Genomic DNA, 8,943 nt, shown 5'->3' with positions numbered 1-8,943 from the left:
ACACACATTTGATATATTTTGATGTTATATGCTAGTATTTTGAAGAGACAAAATAGTGGTGCAAAATACACTTCCTACACTAAAGTTTAGCGAAGATTTGTATAAGAACAACCACTCTTAAGTTACAAAAAATAATACACAAAAAAAATATATGATAACGCACATGTTTATGCAAAGAAAACTCTTTTGGAAGGAATCCCCCTGTCCAAAGCATGGACCAAATGTATTATTAGCAAAAAAATTGTAAAGCCCTGCTAGTCCTAACCTTAGACTAAGTATCATAACCAAATCTTATTAAAGTCTAACATGCATTTAAACAAAAGATTACAAATTACCATTAGGTTAAGTGCAAGAATAAACGTGCATATCAAATAAAAACATGTGTTCATATAATATAAATAGAAGGGAGATAAACTAGATGTAAACGTGCTTGTAGAAACTAAGAAAATAACACGCAAATATGATAATTATTGCAAACCCATAATTAGTGTGCAAATGAAAATATGATAAAGTAAAGATAACTCAAAGTTATGAAATGTTATGTCAATTTTAACAACTATTATAACTAAAGTTAAGGTGCATATAAATAAGGATAACTTATCAAACTTGTATTAGCATCAATATAATCATTCTTCCCATGCGTTAAGCATTCTCAAATGAAAAGTAAGAAAACTAATCAAAGAAACATATAAGCAATAAGTCATGCACATGATTGACACATGTTAGTAGGTTAGTGGGTTGGGGGTTTTTCCTTACTTTTTGTTAGTTACATATTCAAGGTGACTTCCTATCGCATCTTTGACAGTAGACCACTTAAGCCCTTTACATAGTTTGCATAGCTTACATAGCTTGATCATGAGACCATTATGGTCAATTTAGCAAAATACAATAATAAAAATATATAATAGTCCATAGGACTTTACAATGAATCTTTGTCTCTGGATGTATTGTCTCCATTGCCATCGGACTCACCTCCATCAGCAAACTAGAAGACAGATATATGACCTAGGCATTTTATCCGTCCAACCAAATAAATCTTACGCTTCCCGGTGCTCATGATGAGCTCCCGTCCCTCACGACGAAGTTCCCTAGCAAATCGGAACCAACTATCGGGAATGGAACTTGTCCATGCAAGTATAATCTAGCAACCAAACTGTTGAACTTAGCTACATGTGTTATGGCAGGGAGAATATTCATTAAGTTGTTTGGCCAAATTTTAACCCTTTTGGGGTAGGTGAGAATAAAATTCACCCTTCCCTGGTTTATCCCATAATCAAGCACATCTTTCCAAAATATCCTTCCTAAACAGTAAGTCACCCTTCCCGATTAAAGACACTTATAGTTAATTTTAATTCTTATTCATTCCCAATTCATATAACTTTTTTTTATAAGTTCCTAAAATGATATAAATAAGCAAATCCCTTTGCATGTATATAAAGATGTATATAGATATATATGATTGATAATTTTTAACTCATTTGGTTATGAATAGAAGATAATCTAATAGTTGTTCTCCCAAAAATATTATATCAGCTATCAATACTATGTCAGCATTATGAATATAAGGCGATTCTTGTGATAAGTAATTGCAAGCAAAATATTAAAACATTTATCTTTCTCAACAACATAAGAATTACTGGCTTGAAATATGCAGAGAAGGGAGAGGGCGATTACCCTCAAGGGTTTGATTTTGCTAACCAAGCAAGAATTTAGAAAACTATGTCCAAATGAATACACATCGATTAGCTAGGGTAATGCATGAAAATAAATATAGGAAAGTTGCAAGTGAAGACTACAGCAATAAACAAAAAGTTTGACTGGGTAATTAGCATAGAATTCATGGAATTTTGCTAAATGTATAGGCTATGTTCCAACAAGAAATCTGCGGAAAAGAAACAATGAAACAAAGATATACTTTGCAAAGTCGATGGTTAGGAAAATGGAGAGGAGAAAGAGGGAGAAACATAATACCCACAGCCCACTTAGGAGTCAATTCAAGCTACAATCTAAAGTAAGAGATAAACTTTTTTTTTTAAAACACCAAAAGAAAAACATCAGCAATTAAATATCAATCAATGCTAATATATCTATCTATCACGTTTTTAATGAAATATACAAAAATTTAATGAAATGGCAACCACATTTACCAAAAGAAATTGATTTGAGTCAAAGGATAAATAAAGAAGATTGTGTGGGAGGGGAGTGATAAGCATGAACCCAAGAAATTTACTCTGCAGAGACTGTGGGAAGGAGAAAAGTAAAAGGGGAGGAAGTGGCGCCTTGTTCTAGCCAACCTGGATGCCCTGCAACAAAATGGACTTAGCACAAAGAATGCGATGGATATGTGGAAGTCATCCTCTCAAATATTCATCCAAGAAAAATAAACAGATTCTTGGAGGTTTTAGAAAGGTAGCTGGATTTATTTTATGATAAATCTTGGCTAAGTTTTGTTCCAAATTACACGGATCTTGATTTTTTTTTTAAATCAAGGAAAAATGGGGAGTTGAAGTGAAGAAAAGAAAATAGATTAGCCAGTTATGAAAATGCAAATTGAGAGTTGACGGGAAGCTACAGATAGTTTGACTCCATGTTCCCATTTTAAAACTCATGTGTTAATTTCAACTTGTTTAATTTTAAATTTTAATATTTTGTCTTTCGAAAATATTAATTCAAATTTAATTTAATTTAATTTTATAATTAGTTTATTTAGTTATAAACTTTTTCAAACTTTTATATTTGGTTTTAATACAATGTAATTATTCTATTTAATTATTATTTATTAGTGTGTGTGTGTGTACAGGTTCACATTCTGTGAGTTACTGCTGACAAACTAGAAAACTCCTCCTCAATCATATGTTTGTCTTCGACGATCGACCTTGCATCCACCTCACACTTGACGAAACATCAGATCATCATATAAAAATTCACTAACATCATCTCATAATTAAAATGTCATCAATAATATCAAATATCATATGATAGTTAACATCACATAAAATAATGTTGCTAATGGCATTAAATAACATAATGTGAAGCGCATTTATTAGCATTGTAATATAAAATGTTATCATGAATCAATGTCTAGCATAATAATATAAAGTAAAAATTACTAGTATAAATTTGATTCATGACATCCTTCCCCACTAGGAAGAGACATAACCCCGATATCTTATTTCATAAACATGCATGAAATAAAAATAATAACTAAGTCCATCAAATTAAATGCGGGAAAGAATGCTCAATATCCTCAGCGTTTTCCCATGTAACACTACTCTTCGAATATTGGTCCCACTAGACCTTATACTGCAAGATCTCTCTCTTGCGGAACTAAATAGTGCGCCTATTAATAATCTGAGTGGGATCCACTAGCACCACCCCAAGGTCATGTACCTGTAGTACATGCCAATCAAGAATATGAGAAACATTTGGGTGATAGGGCTTAAGTAATGAAACATGAAAAACATTGTGAATCTAGGCAAGAGCAGGTGGTAAGGCAAGTCGGTAGGCAACTAGATTAACCACTTCTAGGACGTCAAAAGGTCCAACATAACTAGGTGTCAATTTTGAGGACTTCTCGAAGGAAATGGAGCTCTTCTGAGGTCTCACCCTCAAAAAGACCTTATCCCCTTCTAAAAACTGTCAAAATGTCCTGCTTTTATCTACATAACTCTTTTGTTTGTCAGCTGCTTCCTTAAGTCTAGCCTTTATTGACATAATTTGTTCTTCCATTTCCTTAAGTAGTTCAGGACCAACTAAAACTTTGTCTTCTACTCTATCCCAACTGATAGGTGTTCTACACTTACGCCCATAAAGAGCCTCAAATGGTGTCATGCCTATAAATGAGTGATAGGAGTTGTTGTAAGTGTGGTGTGTGAAAAGTGGACCTGTATCTGTATCTGCAATACACAACACTTCAATCAAGTCATTACATGCATGGTTAATCAGATATAATCAATGAATAAATAAACCATAACAAATCGACCCATTGCCTTCTAAAAGATGCGAGTATAAGATTGCTCTCAGATTATTTAGCAATACCAGTGACTAGACAACATCAAGACGAAGGATTTTATCTATATGAACATGATGATGCTAGATGGATGCAATATTAATCTAACAATATTTTTGCAATATTAAACTAAATGATTTAATCAATATGAAATAATTAATATGCAATATTCAATGAGTCTAGAGCAAAAATAGTATAATAACAATATATTCTCCAGCCTCTCTTTGAATGAGAGATGAGCCTGAATTTATAGAAAATTCAGAAAGAAACCAACGGTTGAGATCAAATGATGATGAGCAGTCAGGATTTTCCAAGAGGAAGCACAATCTAGGTGAATTGATGTGATTGGATGCTTTTCTCAGTTTTAAAGGAAATTGAACTAAAATTAAGATTAAATCAAGAAAAAACTGATTTAAAGGAAATTGAACTAAAATTAAGATAAAATCAAGAAAAAAACTAATTTATTCTCTATTTCATTCAATTTTAATATTTAATTATTTTAATTCTTTTCTTTGAGATTATCTATCAATTTTTAATTTGTTTTTTTCAAGATTATCTCCAATTGATTTCTTTTCTCAAATTTTAATTATTTTTTTGTCAATTAATTCCTTTTTTGATTTATTTCCATTTTTGAAGATTTGTGCTCAATTGATTTAATTGATTTAAATTAATTCCTCTTTCTTGATTTGTTTCCTTTTTTGAAGATTTATGGCAATTTGATTTATTTAATTAAATATGCTAGGATATTTAATTAAAATAAATAAGATAATTGTTTAAAATGATTTACTTGGAATGATTAATTAATTAAATAAATATTTAATTAATATTGAGTGATTGATTTGCCATGTGACATTTGATGATTAAAGAATTAATTGTGTGCTCAAGATTTATTTAATTGCCTTTGGTTAGGACCTTGGTGACGTTGTCGAGATTAGGGGCTCATGGTTTAGATGACCATTTTTAGGGTATTACAGTAAGCAAACTCAACTAAAGCAAGGAAATTCTCCCACTTGTACTATTGATCCATACAGTACATCCTTAGTAAATCTTCTACTACCTAATTTACCCTCTCGATTTGTCTGTTTGTTTGAGGATGGTAGGTTGTGCTAAAGTTCAACCTCGTACCTAAAGTTGCATTCAAAGTGGTCCAAAACCGTGAAGTCATTCTCACATCCATGTCGGAAATTATTGTCTTAGGTACCCCATGTAATCGGAAAATTTCCTTAATAATTTTTTATGCCAAAACCACTGACCCATCCTTAAGATTATCGAGTATAAAATGAGATACCTTAGTCAATTTGTCTACTACAACCAATATCATGTCATGCTTGTTCTTGGACATAGGTAACCCCTGAATAAAATCCGTACTTATCACTTGCCATTTATAATTTGGCACATGGTGCGAAAATAATAACCCTATCGTATGCATATGCTTAGCCTTGACTCGCTAGCATTCAAAACATTGCCTCGCATAGGCTATCACATCTCTCTTAAGTCCCAGCCAAAAATATAAGGGTCTTATATCCACAACCATCTTATTCACATTAGGGTGTCCAGAATAAGGAACATTATGCATTTCTTCCATGATTAAATCTATTAACCCTCCTTTGTTAGGAACATACATCCTCCTCACATATCTAAGAAGTCCATCTAGCTCAAAAGTGTACCCATCAAAATGGTGGTTGGAAGGATCAGTCTCTAAGGCACTCTTGACTAACTCATAATGTTCATCCCCTTGGAGACTATCCAACACTTGTTGTCTCAAGGTAGTTCTTGTGGTTGCTATCACTGCTAGGTGTCTTCTTTTGCTTAAAGTATCAACCACTCTACTTTCCTTGCCCTTAATGTAGTCTATCCCAAATTCATACTCAAGAATTCTAACCATCTTCTCTACCTTGCATTCAAATTAGGTTGGGTAAAGATGTACCTTAACTCACGATGATCAGTTTTTAACTCAAATGGCTTACCCAAGAGATAGTGTCTCCACATTTGGAGAACATGGACAATAGCAGTCAATTCTAAGTCATGTGGTGCATAGTTGACTTCATGCTGCTTCAATTTCCTAGATTCATAGGCTACCACTTGTTCATTCTGCATTAACACTCCTCCTATTCCTTCTTGTGACACATCAGTGATAACTGTGAATGGTCCATTTGGGTCAGGTACGGTAAGTATAGGTGCAGAGGTCAACTTCTATTTTTGTAAGTTGAAGGCTTGCTCACAATTCTTTGTCCAATCAAATTTCTTTCCCTTTCTTTGGAGTGCAATTATAGGAGTTGCAATCTTAGAGAATCCTTCTACAAATTTCCTATAATATCTAGCTAACCCCATAAATCTACAGACCTCAGAAACATTTCAAGGGGTTGGCCATTTTGTGATTACTTTGATCTTTTCAGGATCAATGGAAACTCCATCTCTGGAAATGATATGTCATAGGTAATGGATTTTTCTTTGGAAAAAGGCACATTTGGACAATTTACCATAGAGCTTATGTTCCCTTAACCACTACAAGACTAGCCTTAAGTGTTTCTCATGCTCCTTTGTGGATTTAGAGTAGATGAGGATATCATCTATGAAAATCAAGATGAAATCATCTAGACCTCTTGGAAGACACTATTCATAAGGTTCATAAAAGTTGTTGGGGCATTAGTCAATCCAAAAGGTAACTGTAGACACCTAAAATTAATATTTAATTAATTTAAGCCTATCAACATAATTAATTAACTTAATTGTGTTATTCTTAATCCTCTCAGAATCAATTAAGTCTAATTTAATTAATCCTGTCACTATTATCCAATAATTAATTTATCAAAATAAATTAATTATTCCCCTATTCTTCTAAAGTCATCTCAATAATTATTTCCTCTAAACCCCACTAAGTTAATTAATTCTAATTAGTTAACCTAGTCATGTGATTCATACAAATCACTTTTCTTAATCCCACTCAACCTAATTAATCCTTCTAGAATCTCTCATAATCATGCCTATCATTATCCATCAATTTTTTATTCCCACTCATGTCACATCAACATTGAGCCTCTCAAAGAAATTCAAATTTCTTTGAATCCCTCAATGCATCCTTATTTTGAAAATTTTAATTCCTCATATTTGAAATTCAAATTTCTCCCCCCCTTTTTCCAAGGAATTTTATATTCTTTTTTATTTTCCCAAGGCACCCTTGATCCATTCCTTCTATCTAAAATCAATCTCAAACCTTCATAATCAAATCAATCTTGACCCTTCATTGGCCTTCTCCAATCTATAAATTGGAGCCTATTCTCCTCACAAATCATCCACTTCTCATGCATTGTTATGCTACTCTTTTCTCCTCTTCTTTCTCCAATCTTTCAATTCAAATCCATCCAAAGTCCATCCAATAAATCCTATCAAATCCATTATTCTTGTTGAGCAAAGGAGATCAATCCACATCCAAATCAAAATCGAGCAAGCAACACATCAAGTGGAGCATTAAGGGCACATCCTCACCATCCACTTCATCAAGCTCAATCTGAGGGAGAGGTAAAAATAACAAGGTATAAGCTTTGTCTTCATGTTTTTATATGGTTTTATGCATATTTCATGTTTTAATATCTTTTAGTGTTTTGTTTGTGCACTAACCACCTCAATCCACCTTGTTGGTTTTTCCCCTCTTCATTCCGGCACGCCCAGTGGGACCCACGTCCCGAATTTAACAAAGATTTGAGTTTTTTGTGAAGGTTTCTCGCAGGATTCACGTTTCAGCGCGAGCACACGTGCATTGGCGCGACCGTTTCTGGATCAGCGCGACCGCCTACTAATCAGCGCGACCGCCTACTAATCAGCGCGATCGTCTTGGCTTCGGCGCCACCGCAAAAAAAAAAAAAAAAATTCTGGTGCTTCAGCGCGACCGCCGCGAAAATTCGTCCATCTCCTCCTCATTCTTCCTCTTCTGCATTCTTCTATCTTCTCCCTTCTATTTCTTTCTAGTTATCGCTTCGACGCAACCGCTCTGCGATTAGCGCGAGCGTTTTTGTTAAAAATAATAATTTTAATTTTTGAGCGCGAACTCTTTGTTTTGACGTGAGCGCCTGCTAATCAGCGCATCTGCATTTATTTTTTGTTGTCTATTTAAATATTAATATTTAGTCTGTTAGCGCGACCGCTCACGCATTAGCGCGATCGCAGGGATAAATCAAAAAACAAAAACAAAAAAAAAATCTATTTTTTCGCCATATCTTCTTTATCTTCACTTTGTTTTCCTCCAAACTTCACTAGATCCCCCGCAATTTCATTTTTGTGCATATCCTTCCTTGAGGGCCTTTCCCAAATTCCACTTTTTGAAGCCCGAAATCCCACATTTCTCTATTTTTAGGGTTTGCCATAACTTCTTCCAGTTTTATCTAATTACCTCTGAATATAACATATTGTCTATCTCCAATTTTTGCTTCTTTGTCTCTCTTGGACAATTTTTCTCCATTCCTTCACCTCTCCTCTAAAATCCCCATTTTATGCTTGCCTATCCCTTAGAAAGTGGCAAAAACCTAGTCAAACCCCATTTACCTATCAAAGTTTCCTCCAAATACACATTTGTCATTAGTAGAAAAGTTTTTATTCTTGTTTTTCTACTCATTCCCAAAAAATTAAAAAAAAATATTATTTTGTCACTTTTGTCTTTTGCAGGACGCTTGTTGAACACTTCATTTTCAAACTATTAATCAAATTGTTTTGCAGGTTGCTTAAGGAGATACAAGCAAACATTGTGTCCTTTTAATCCTTTTTTAGGCACCTAGATCTAATTAGAGGGTAAATGGACTATTGTCTTGTGTGTTTGGTGAAAAGAGTAAAGGTAGGAGAGTATGCTCTCCTCTAACTAGACAATCAGAAATCCAGACCTTCCAAGTTTTTCACGTTTGTTGCATGCTTACCCTTAGTGGGCCTGCCCTCCCAACTTGCTC

The sequence above is a fragment of the Cryptomeria japonica genome, chromosome 7, assembly GCF_030272615.1.
Source record: "Cryptomeria japonica chromosome 7, Sugi_1.0, whole genome shotgun sequence".
Taxonomy (NCBI): domain Eukaryota; kingdom Viridiplantae; phylum Streptophyta; class Pinopsida; order Cupressales; family Cupressaceae; genus Cryptomeria; species Cryptomeria japonica.
The sequence above is the reverse complement of the archived record's forward strand: the minus strand, read 5'-3'. Positions refer to the sequence as shown.